Source organism: Martes martes (genome assembly GCF_963455335.1).
Source record: "Martes martes genome assembly, chromosome: 10".
In the NCBI taxonomy this organism is placed as follows: Eukaryota; Metazoa; Chordata; class Mammalia; order Carnivora; family Mustelidae; genus Martes; species Martes martes.
Genome location: NC_137898.1, coordinates 3848681 through 3859195, shown reverse-complemented (window position 1 = coordinate 3859195; position 10515 = coordinate 3848681).

The following is a 10515-nucleotide window of genomic DNA, read 5'->3' as shown; positions in this document are numbered from 1 at the left end:
GGCTTTCAAGTGCATTCCCAGGAGGCCCCCGGGGCTGTCACCGCCTCCAGCGGGCTGGGTATTTTGGGGGACGTCCCCTAAGTGAAAACAGGGCAGGAATGCTGGAGGCCGGCACCATGTCCCCAAGGCTTGGGTGCGGTGCTTTGAGTTGGGCAGAGAAGAGAAGGGGGGGTTCAGCAAGCAGGGGACAGCAGAGAGGGACTGGGGAGGGGGAGCGGCAGATGCCCTTGAGGGCAGCGGCAGGAAGAGAGGGGCCAGCGAGGGGCGAGGGGCCCGAAGGCCATCAGAGCCCTCTGGAGCAGCCGTCCACAGCCCAGCACCCTCCTTGCCACCCCGCTCACGCTCCGCAAAGCTTTCCCTCAGCCGTGGACTGGGCCGTGGTATTCTGAGGCCTATGTGGTGCAGGACCAGGATGAGGGCTGATGGGGTGCCAGACTCGCCGCCCCACCTCCGGCACAAGCCTGCTCGGCCCCGTCCTCCAGAAGGAGCGGCATGTCGTCTGTGCCTGCCGGCCCTGGTGGTCTCCTCTCCGCCCACGGCTCCCCACGGGCCCTACGGGGGCCCGCGTGGCTCAGGAGGAGCCAGAAGCAGAAATCCAGGCCCAGAGGAAACCAGTCAGAGGCCCTCCCCCCGGCTAAGGAGCTCCGCGGATCCCTCTTTGGCAGAGCCAGCCCCGCAAACACACTTCCCGGGGCCCGGCGGGGGTCGCACATTCGGCAGAGGGAGCAGCCGGAGTGAGGACATGGAAAGCCACCGAGCCCCAGGGTGAGGGTCCCTGCCCCTCTGACGTGGGCGAACCGCATCGGCCCCTGCCCTCCCCTGCCCTGGCCTGGTCCTGCCCGGGTCCCCTGTCGGGAAGCTTTGCTTGTTTTCCTCGATGTCCCTGAGCCTCACAGAGCATCGGGCACCCCATGTGTCCCCAGCCCCGAGGGCTTTCCTGAGCACAACTGCTCACAATTACCCCTGACCTGCCTCTCGATGGGGGCAAGGGAGTGCTCACTGAGGCTCTGGGAGCTGGGCAGACCCTGAGGCCGCCTGCCCAGGGAGCGCTGGAGCCATCTTGCCCCCCGGGAAGCCGCCCAGCTGCTCCTCAGAGCCCCGAGGTGGGCATCGTACCCATAGCCTCTCTCCCAGGGCAGCAGCAGAACAGAGAAGGGGCCTTTGTCCAGCCCTGTGGAAGGACCCAGAGACCTCCCAGAGCTGCCCCTGGCGCCGCCCGGGGCCCACTAGGCCACCCGGGCAGAGGTGGTTAATGAACCCACCCCAACTGGGCCCAATACAATGGCACGTTGTGTGGCCTGTCGGGGCAGTCTTCGTGCTCACCCGTCAGGGTCGTCGCTGGGGACATGAGGCTAATGGGTGCAACCCGCCACCATGGGCGCCGTGGGCCAGCTCAGGGGGACACGGCCGTGGGACCCCCGGGAGCGATGACCTCCCATCTGAGAACACAGTGCCCTCAGTCACCCGCCGATGCGGGGGGGTGGGCCCCAGAAGGGTGACATGAGCAAGGGGGCACCACAAGACGCCGCGGACACGGGGGCAGCGGGACCGGTGGCTGCTGCCCTGCCTGGCCCCTCACGGCTATGACCTTGAGCCGACCCCTCAGGGCCTTGGTCTACGCATCCCTACAGTGGGTCACAGCACACTCTGCCTCCCCACCCCCAGGCTCATGGGGGTGACCATGTGAAATGAAGGCAGGAGAATCGCCCAGAAACTCTGTTGCGCAGGAAGAAGATAAGGTTTGATCTGAGAAGCAAGGAGCCCACTGATAAGCTCAATGTCAAGGTTTCTGCCTCCAAACACCCCTTGGTTAGAGGAGAGCTGGACCAGGCCCCACACCGTGACCTCGGGAGCCACAGTTTCCCTCCAGAAGCTGGTTTCCTCGGCTGTGAAGTCAGGAGTTCAAGGCTCCCGGGTTCTGCCACCCCCCGGAGATGGACGGCCACTAGAGTCAGGCCTGAAGTGGACACGAAGGCCCCGATGTGGGCTGAGCGGAGCGGTTGCCCTCCCTGGCCCAGCAGCACGCAGGGCCCCGGAGGCAGGAGCTCAGCCACCGGGACAGCCCGAGGCAGCTTCCCACAGGCCTTCGGAGGCGGTATTTTTAGCCCTGGAGCCCGAGGCTCCTCGAGTTAAGAATAACCCCAGGCAGTGGGAAAGCGGGCGGCGGTGGGGGTGGGCAGTGCTGCGGCAGGCCGCGCTGAGCACCCCGCAGAGGTCCTCCCTGGGGCCTCCCCCGGGGCCAGCCTAGAGAGTCCAGCGGACAAAACCCGAACGGCAAAGTCGAACTTGAAAGGTTTCTGCAGTCGCTGCCCCAGAGGGGCCATGACCAGGAAAGAGAGTGGCAGGCTTCAGGGCGCCCCGGGGACCCCCCCGCCTCCTGGCGGACAGCGGGCGGGAGCCGGCTCTCCGCCTGGTCCTCCGCACACAGGGGCCCCGCACGCTCAGTGAGTGACAGGGTGTGCTCCCGGGGCGGGGGTGTGGGGCCGGAGTGGGACTGTGCCCTGATCCCCCCAGACGGCTCTAAGGCTTGGGCCACAGGGTGTACACAGTTGACATTCAGCTCTCAGTAAAGACAAAGAACCTGCAAAACCAAGCATGTGCCAAAAGTCACAGGGATGGCCTTTCCTCCAGTTCCTCCTCGGCTCTGAAGCCTCCCATGGCTCCCCAGTGCCTGCAGCAGCTGGAAACACGATGAGTCCGTGACTCTTCCCAGAGCAGACTCCCCTGGGAGGACAAGGAAATTAAAGCAGGTGATAGCACAGAGAGCCCCTAAATGTGGACGACTTGGGAGGCCAGAAGTGTAGTCAAAACTGCTTCCCACCACAGGGCAGCAGGGGGTCAGGACACAGTCCAGGGGCCAGGGGTCCTCGAGGCCTGCAGGGCCACTGACACTGAAACCCGCTGCCACCGATTGCTAGGGGCTCCCTTGGGCCCTGGAAGCACCCAGGCACCCCGCTGACACAGGCGGCCGGAATGTGGGAGCCACGGATGCAGGACAGGCCTGGAACACAGCCAGGGCTTGGTGAGCCCTCCTCCTTTCTTAGCTGATCTCAGCTCAGAGCAGGGGCTCTCCAGCCCCCCAACCCGCCTCTCCTCAACCCCTGCGACTCTGCCCAAACTGGGCCTCCCTCTGGAATTCATTCATTCATTAGCTCACTCTGTAGCCAGCCACGCATCCGATTTTCTATCCACATTTTCTGGGCACCTGCTGTGTAGCAGCTGCTTGAGACATGAAGACACTGAAGCCCCCAGGGCTTGATCTCCAGAAGCCTCTGGTTTGGGGGAAGACAAGCCAGGAGACGGAGAGCACCCTGCCCCGTGAGAGTTGATATTAAAGGCACAAGAGGAAAACCGGCAGGGCCCGGAGGGTTTGGTTAATGGCTCCAGGGGTAGAGGGTGGGGGTTGGGGACACAGCCCAGGGCAGGAGCACCTTCGGGGTACAGCAGGGACAGTTGGTTGGCTGCACCTGTGAAGTTCTTGTAGCCAGCACCGTCCCCTTCTGTCTCTGCAAGCCCACTTCCCAACCTAAACTTGGACTCTGAAAGCATCTTACTCACCCCAGGATCCAAAGACCCTGGGCTAGCCAGCCCTCTGGAAATGTCGCTATGTCAGTGAATGAAGGAACAAATTGCTTGCTCCAGAAGTCTCCTGGATAGTGGCGCTAGCCCAGGGCAATTTTCAGAGTCAGAGGGCAGTCAGGGGGTTGTGACCTCCCGGCAGCTGGGGTGCAGCGTTCCCACCCTGGCTCAAAGACCCACCCCTCTCTCCTGCAGCCTCTGCCTGCCTCCAGTCCCTCTCTCCGAGGCAAGTCCTTACCTGCCGGACACCTCTCCAGTGGACACCTCTCCAGTGGTCACTCCAGGGTCCCTGGGTAAGCAAAGCTGATAGGAACCCTGCCTGGCGTCCTGTGCACCATGTGGCAAGCAATGGGGCAAGAAGTGAGCAGAGCCAGAGAGACCCAGAGCTTTGGGAAGTGATTTAGGAAGCGATCACAGGGAAAGGATGCCCAGCAGAAGGAAGAGTCCATGCAAAGGCCCTGAGGCAGGAGCACAACTGGAGGGTTAGAGCAACAGCAAAGAGCCCCATGCGGCTGAAGCAGAGGAAAGCACAGGGATGGGCAGGTCATGCTGGACCGCTCAGCTGCTGCGAGGACTTGATGCCGCTCTGAGTTGGGCCAGAACCTGTGGAGGACTGGGTCTCGTGTCTTTACAAAGGACCAGCCTGGCTGCTGGGTTGAGAATGGGCCGGAAGGGGCAAGGCTGGCAGCCGGAGGCCGATAAGGAGGCCGGGGCACCCTTCTTGCTCCAATATAGGCCATGAGAGAAGCCAGGAGCAGAACGTCCAGGGCAACACTGCGTCCACGCCCGGGAGGCCCATGACATCCCAGCAGGTGCAGGCCAAGTCCCCAGTGGTAAAGCAGGGAAAGTGGCCACACCCCAGACTGTCCCCATGCACCCTGTGGGCAGCCCTTCCCATCCCGTCTGTCGGGTCCGGCTCAGTATCACTGAGCATGCTACTATGTTCAACCGGGAATCGCATCACCTCTCGTGGCTCTGCGCATGGTCTATCAACTAGTTTCGGTTGAAGGGCTGTGTTAGAGCCGTCGGCAGAGGAGCTTATCCTAATTTTATATTTGCTCTGTTTCTGTAACTTAGAATAAACGGGATTTCAGCAAATGGGGAATCCGAGGGAAACTCCTTTCAGGGGAGTGTGTCGCTGTCATTGGTGGGAGCCGGTAAGCCACGTGGGGGCTCCAATTCATTTTTTTAAATTAGTAGAATATTTCTTAGAACAGTTTTAGGTTTACAAAAAATCTGAACAGAAAGCACAGAGTTCCCACCTGCCTCCTCTCCATCCCCCCTTTCCTCTAGTGTTAACATGCATTTGTATGGCTTGTTTGTTACAAATGATGAACCCATATTGATACATTGTTACGAACTGAAGTCCAAGGCGGACACCTGGGCTCAGGCTTAGTGTAGCCCATTCTGTGGGGCTCCCCAGGTGCACAGTCTGTGTCGGTCACTACAGCGGCCCACAGAGTACTTTCCCCGCCCTAAGAGTCCTGCGTTTTCCACCTGTTCATCCTGCCCTCCCCGCCCCGCCCCATCCTGGCAACCACTGATCTTTTTACTGTCTCCATACTTTTGCTTTACCCAGAATGTCATATTCTTGGAATCGCGCAGGATGAAGCCGTTCAGATTGACTTCTTCCACCATCATATGCATTTCCGGTTCCTCCACGACTTTTCACGGCTTGGCGGCTCACTTCTCATCCGTGCTGAAGAACGCCCCCATCGTCTGGATGGACCACGATTTCTTTACCCAACCACCTGCTGCAGAACGTCTTGGTTGCTTCCAATATCGGGCAAATGTGAGCAAAGCGGCTCTAAACAGACCTACATCATGCCTCGTTACGCTTCTGGTGGCATGCGGGGGGAGATCTTCAACCCTCAAAGGGCATTTGTACGGACCCAAGTTCGGAGGCCACAGGGCTCCCAGGGCAGCGAGAGGCCAGGGGGTGTGCAGAGAGCTTTCCGAGAAGGGGAGCTGTCCAGCAGCAGGGGGGACAGGGGCAGCTCAGGACACCTCAAGGAGCCTCCCCCTGGCATCGTGCCTTCCCCTCTCCACTGAGGTCCGAGCAGAGGCCAAGGAAACCAACAAGGACACTGGTCAGGAGTCTTTCACTCTGGGGAAAAAGCAGGAGACCCCAGTGTTCCCAGACTCTGGAACATGGCAGCACTTCTCTTGTGGAAACACCATTCCTCTGTCCCCTCGCTGTGCTCAGTGGCTGTGGTCACCCAGGGCGGGTGTCACCTGATAGGCAGCCCGAGGGCAGGAGGTCAGGCTCCTTCATCGCTGCCCGCTCCCCACTCCAGACAGAGTGCCGGCCTGGAGCAGGTGCGGGCTGAGCCTGCCCCGCTCCCGCAGAGGGGCCCCTTGTCCCCACCCCACACCCACTGCCCCTGCCCGGCCTGGAGCGCAGGAGACGACGCAGGTGGGCGCGGAGCCGAAGCTAGCCCGGGGCCGGGCCTGCCGCCTCTCCTGCTGCGGGGCCTTCTCCCAGCAGGGTCATCCGTGCCCGTCTGAGTCAGCCGCGCACGCAAACAGGAAGAGCCGGGACGAGATCCTCCACCTTCCTTCCATTGTCATCGTCCAATTGTTCTGCACGCGGCGACGCCATCCGGCCGCTTCCCTGGCGCTCCTGTGCCGTGGCCGGCCGGGCCCACGCCCACGGGGGAGTCGAGGGAGCAGGGGACGCCCAGCTTTTCCGCAGAGCACGGGCCATGGCAGCGTGCTGCCGGATACATGGAAAGACCTTGACTGCAACCTGATCTTTTAGGGCAAACCCAGGGGGCTTCCCAAGGCCACGGGCCAAGAGGGGAGCCGGGGAGGATGGAAAGGGCTCCTCGAAATGCCTGTGACTTACAGAGTGACAGGCAGCTGGGAGACACAGGGTAACCGCCCTAACACAATGACAGGGGGCCTTGGCAAGTGGGGCTTCTTGGAGCAAAACAGCCCCAAGGCCCCGTGGGTCTTGGCCCTTCTGAGAGCTAAGTGAGCTAGGACGAGGGGGCGACCGGACGCCAGGATTGCCGCACCCAAGAAAGAGCCACGTGGAGAGCAGCAGGGTCCCCAGCGCTCCCGCCTCCAGCAGCGAACAGTGGACAGGAGGCTGTGAGGCTGCGATGGGACTGACTTACCGGGGAAGGTTTCCCAGCCTCGCCACACGGCTGTGAAGTCCACAACATACCACCGGCCCCACACGCTGTCCCCTAACCCCCGGCTGGGAGAAGGCCCTCTGGAAAGCCCTGGATGGTCAAAGAATGTGTCCCTTGCCTCACTGGCTCCACGGACCGGCACACGTGCACATTCAGGTGTGCACGTGCTCACGTATACAAACACCCACCTGCGTTTCTGCGTGTGCACACGGAGGCTGCTGGGGAACGTCTTCCCCGATGAGTCAGCGCGTCCCGATCTCCCGTAGAATCTGTGGGACCAATGGGGGCAGGTTTCCCCACCTGCAAAAGTGACCAGTGGACCTCCTGGCAACAATTTGAGGTTTCCAGTCTCCATCAGCCAGATGTTGTGCCACCAGCAGACACCTTCTCCTAAGACCCCACTGCCCACACCTGCCACCTGCCACTCGTGGGCCTCCAGGAGCTCTGCAAACATCCAGAGGAACACCCGGCCGGGGAGATGGGGCTGGCGGGTCCTGCAATCCAAACATCTCCAAGGATGTGGGCTCAAGTCCCAGCTCAGGCATCTTTATCCTCACTTCTCACTTCAAGAGACCCGACCTAAAGCACTTCCTGGGGACGATGTAGACTCAGGGAAGGAAAGAGAGGAGGCAGAGCTTCGTGACAAGGATAGCTGGGGTACCAGGAGTGGTTGAGATGATGATGCTGATGGCCTCAAGAGCATGAGGCACCTGGCTCTGACCCTCCTCCAGGGCTCTGAACTTGAGGCTAGCTGAATCAAATTTTGGTGACCAGGGCCCTAAGCCCCTGCAACACCAGCTGACTTTTCCTGGATGACCAAGGGGGGCTACTGTTGGGTAGGGAAGAGGGCTGGTCCAGAATCTTTCAGCTGCAAGTGCAGAAAGTCAACTCAAACTGCCCTGCAAGAGGGCAATTGAGGAAGACCAGCTTCAGGGATAGCTGGTTCAAGGAACCCATCTCCAGAACTTGGTGTCTCTTTCCCACTGTCCCCCAGGTCTGCTTCCCTCCATGTTGGTGCCACTCTCACATGGACTCAATCCTCTCTTTTTTCTTTCTGGTCCAAGCAAATGAGGGCTTATTGCTCCTAAGAGTTTGGACCCAAGTCGTGCGGCTATCCCTCACTGGTCCTTAGTGCCCCAGCATAGGTCAAGCGTCCATCTCTGGACCTAGGGACAGAGTCAGCTCCACCGAATTCTGGGACTGATTTTCACCCATGAAAATCTGGGTGTTATGGTCAGAAGAAGCTGGAACTGATGTGAGCAGCCAACATCATGGGTATCTATGACTGGTGCAGAGGCTGACAGATGGGGATTCTGGAAGCAAGGCGGAGTAGAATTCTGGTCCCGGCTCTTTCTGGTTGACCTGAGCCCGTGCCCTGAGTCTCTTAGCCAAAGCCCGTGTGTGGACGTGCCCCAGTCACCCTGGGCTTGCTGCAAGGCTGCTTCTGATGACCCACTGCTGTACAACAAACAGCCCCAACCTTGAGGATGCATAACAGCCCCCACTGCTCCGTCATCGTGGATTTTGGATAATTAGGGTGAGGTGCAGCTATGATGTTTGCCTCTGCTCTGAGTCGTTTGAGCCCCAGCTGGGCGGACCTGAACAGGTGGGCCTGGAACCCTCTGGAGCCTTTCACTCATGTGTCTGGTGCTCAGACTGGGGTGACCCGCGGGTACGGCTTAGCGGGGGCCATTGGCTGGGGCATCTGGGGGCATGGTTGGTTGGACACCCGACTCTTGATTTCAGCCCAGGTCATGGTCTCAGGGTCATGGGATCGAGCCGCACATCAGGCTCTGCGCTCAGCAGGGAGTCTGGTTGGGTTTCTCTCTGCCCCTCCCCCTGCTCGCTGGCATGCTCTGTCCTTCTCAAATAAATAAATAACTGTTTTAAAAATAAAAATAAAATAGGTGACCACGAGGCTCAAATAGCATAATCCAGTGGTTCTCAGGGCGGGGTAAAGGGGACTTTTGCCCCCAGGTGGCATGTGGGAATGACTGTCACTGTGGTCTGAGCATTTGTGCCCCCGCCCCAATGTTGAGAACCTGAGGTGGGGCTTCTGGGGTGGGATCAGAGTCCCTATAAAAGAGGCCCCAGCGCTCCCTATCTGCTTCTGTCCAATGATAACACAGCAAGAAGTCAGCCGTCTGCAACCCGGAGGAGGGTCCCACCAGAAGCCAACTGTGCCAGAGCCCTGACCTAGAACTTCCAGCCTCCAGACCCATGAGCAATGGACTTCTGTTGTGGGCAAGCCGCCCTGTGGTTCTCAGTATCCCAGAAGGCCAGAGGCCCCTGGAGACATGTGGTTGTCACCACGGGCTGAGAGTGGGCGGAGGGGGTGACGCGCCTGGCATCCAGTGGGCAGAGCCCCCACAGCCCGTGGTGCTCAGCACAGCCCCCACAGAGGACGATCCAGCCCCCAAGTCAGTGGATGGATGTTTGGGCGAATGGAGGCGGACCTCCCACGGGGTCCCTCTGCCAGCCAGCCATAGGGCGCCTTCCGGAAGGTCTGCAGGGCTACGACGTGGCAGGAGGGCTGTCGCAAGCGGCGTCACCACCCTCCCTGCTGGGGACATGAGCTCCTCGGGAGGACACAGAGACTCAAGCGTGGAGCTTGGGGGGGTGGGAATGCCGGGCCCCAGCCCCCCGTCCCCGCTCTGCCGCTCGAGCCTTGTGACCTCCATGAGTCACTTCCTCCCTCGAGGCCTTCCTTTACTCACTGGTGTCGGGAGGGAGTGTGCTAGTGCAGCCAGGACGATGGTCGGCGCCCGCAGAGACCCGGGTCCCACAATTTGCTTGACCCCAGGATGGTGGTGTTTGCGCCCTGGGAACATCCAGCCAGAGGAGCCCTGGATTATTTACAGGGTACTTGGGTTTTCTCGATTTCCTCTCTTTTTGCCCTTCTCCCCACCCCACAACCCAACCCACCCTGGGTTTCCATTGAAATGCCAGCCAGACGGATGGCGACAAAGGCAGCCCCAAACCCCAGCCTTCCGGGGCCCGCTCCCCGCAGCGGCCCGAGGGGACCAAGCCAGGCGTACATTGTTCCATTTTTGGAATTCTTCGGGAGTGAGCGCAGCTCCGGCTGTCAACAGAGCTCTGTTCCCAGAGGCTGGGCCCGCAAAGGAGAGAGGGCGCGCTATTGTCCGGCCGGGCCGCGGGCCGCGGGAATGTGCCGGGGATGCCGGCCTGCGTGGCCCGGCCCAGAGCCGGCCTTTGTGTGCCCACGCCGGACAGCCCGGCCACCCCATAAATAACAATGAGCTCACTGCCTCCAGGGACTAGGATTCCAGCCCGGGACGGGTGGGGAGCAGGGCGGCCACGTCTCCCCACGACGCCCAACAGGGTGGGGTCCTCACCCACAGGTAGATGGCTTCGACTGTCTGGGGCCAGCGGCTGCCCCACCGGCAGGGCTGGGGACCTTGGCACCAATGGCTGCTGTGAATCTGCCCATGCCCACGGGGCACCCCAGGACGGCCACACCAGCTCGGCCCGCGCTCTGCTCCTCGGTGGCAATGGGACCACGGGAGACGTTCATACAAGCCCCAGCCGAACGGTTACGGCCAACGTCACGGCGAAAGTCATGCTGATGGTAAGGACGAGGATGGTGCCTCCCCTCTGAGGTGCTCCTCCTACACCCACCGCCCCAACTGCAAGATCGACCGGGGCATCCGACCAACTCCCCGGCCGGCCCTCTCAAAAGCAAGGACAGTGTCGCAGCTGAGAGGAGCTGAGGAGACGTGACAATGGACGGGAACGGGTCCTGGGCGTCCTGCGCTGCGGAAGAGAAACGGAAGAT